The sequence below is a fragment of the Amblyomma americanum genome, chromosome 3, assembly GCF_052857255.1.
Source record: "Amblyomma americanum isolate KBUSLIRL-KWMA chromosome 3, ASM5285725v1, whole genome shotgun sequence".
Taxonomy (NCBI): Eukaryota; Metazoa; Arthropoda; class Arachnida; order Ixodida; family Ixodidae; genus Amblyomma; species Amblyomma americanum.
The window spans coordinates 196,033,458-196,035,693 of record NC_135499.1 but is presented as its reverse complement, the minus strand read 5'-3'; the positions used below and the strand labels follow the sequence as shown (position 1 = coordinate 196,035,693).

The 2,236-nt window shown below is 46.1% G+C and overlaps 1 non-coding gene across 1 annotated transcript; it reads right to left on the bottom strand.

Moving 5' to 3' along the window:
• Positions 1–193, bottom strand: LOC144126502 (U2 spliceosomal RNA). Its single transcript, XR_013313529.1, has one exon. It is a non-coding gene; the product is annotated as a U2 spliceosomal RNA (small nuclear RNA).
• Positions 194–2,236: the final 2,043 nt, after the last annotated feature.

The following is a 2,236-nucleotide window of genomic DNA, read 5'->3' as shown; positions in this document are numbered from 1 at the left end:
ATGTCCCGGGTCGATCCCGGAGGCAGTGCAATACAGGGCGAACCCGTGGCGCGGAGGTGAAGGAAGCTTGAAGCTCTTCGCCACATTTCCAAAAATAAGTTTAATATCTTGGGTCCAAATGGGACCCGTATCGGATATTAAATCAGATATTCAGATCAGTGCACGTTAAAGTTCTCCAGGTGGTAAAAATTATTCCGGAGCCCTCCACTACGGCACCTCTTTCTTCCTTTCTTCTCTCACTCCCTCCTTTATCCCTTCCCTTACGGCGCGGTTCAGGTGTCGGCCGATATGTGAGACAGATACTGCGTCATTTCCTTTCCCAAAAAACCAATTTATCAAAATGCGTTTCGAGTAACCATCGTGAAGTTTCCACTGACTAGACCGGATGACGAGTGTCCCTGATCTACGCTCCTTCACCCGCACATGTGCCAAACTCCTAGTTGTTATTCTCCTTGCCATCCGATATCCCAGGAGCTTCGTTTTATAAGAATGAGTACTAAAACTTGAGCACTAAGCATTTACTATATGCTGCTGACTTAAGGAAGGCTTCCAGTCTGTCGGGTGTCAGCATTTGATGGCACCTTGTTAAATAGTGTGACCCCCTGTCAGCAGACGTAGAGGAGACTGTGCGCACTTCCAACTTCCAAATTTAGAGCCGTCTCGCGTCCTCTTAAACAGGCTTAGTTAGACGTCCTTTTGGACGGAAGAGAGTTTCGAGGAGACGGATGAGAAATTTCGCGACATTGAACACAGCGATGGCAATCCTATAAACATTGTAATGTACCTGCTGCCACTGGAACAAGGATACGACAAAAAGGGGCAATACTCGTGCTAATGGTAGAGTGCATCTTGAAACCGCGCAAGAAAAAAGACAAGGGACGAGGAAGAAACCAGCAGGACAGAGCGCGGAACTTCAACTGGTTTATTACAACAGTGCGTCACATTTATACAATCATCGTAATCACGTGGTAACATGACAAACGATCATCACTTAACACTTGTGCGCAGGCGTGTACGAGACATCATGCCATCCAGATATGAATACTCTTTATCGGACAGGTTAACCGAGGTTTTGCTTACACACGAGCCGGATTCCTTCTTGATAAAGTAGGCCTCGTACACTTCTCTGTTATTTTAGACCCGAACTTGTTCAGGATAGTGGTATCGCGGAACCGAGGCGTGCAACCACGGCAGTGGCGACAATGGTCGGCCACACGCCCTCCCCCCGCCAATGCGATACCACTATCCTCAACATGTTCGGGTCTAAACTAAGCAGAGAAGTGTACGAGGCCTACTGTATCAAGAAGGAATCCGGCTCGGGTGTCAGCAAAACTTCGGTTAACCTGTCCGATAAAGAGTATTCATATCTAGATGGCATGATGTCTCAACACGCCTGCGCACAAGTGTTACGTGATGATCGTTCGTCATGTTACCACGTGATTACGATGATTGTATAAAGTGACGCACTGTTGTAATAAACCAGTTGAAGTTCCGCGCTCTGTCCTGTTGGTTTCTTCCTCGCCCCTTGTCTTTTTTCTTGCGCGGTTTCAAGATACACTCTACTAATAGTCACCAACTAGCCCGTCTCTCTCTATTATACTCGTGCTAATACAGGGAGATGATGTTAGAAAGCTCGGGAATAGGTGCGGTTTGAGCAAGAAAGGTCCGATTATGCTTTGAAGAGGTATTCGTCTGGAATCTGACGCAATCTGATTAATGAAGGTGATAACAATTCATTGGTGCTGGTAGTAGTGTTGGTGGTATTTTTCTGATTGCGATGATCACGATGAATGAGAGCTTGTCCTTCTGGCGGGTATTTTTATCTTGATTTTCCAAACTATATAGGACACAAGGGAGATCGGCGCTGAGAAAAAAGAGCGCAAGCAATGCAGCGCGACCTCGAAACGGTGGCATTCAATCTGGGCTTAGATTAGTGCCTCCGTTGAGTCCCGTAAACAGGACTCGCCCATTTAAGCTCAACGAAGCAGATACTTCATCCCGCTGAATAGAGCGGTAATTGCAGCATTTAACTGCAATTAGTATAATTGCGCAAGGCTTTTGCGTCATGGCATAGAGTCTGTCAACTAAACATCTAGGTCCTATTCAAATGTTTTCAGCCTCTCTGCCATTTTCTTGATGACCAAGATCACAGCACATAATCTATGAAAGGAAGGTTGACCTGCAGCTTTCAATTCGCAAGACATGGAGAAAATGTTGAAAGGAGTGCTTTTTTTCC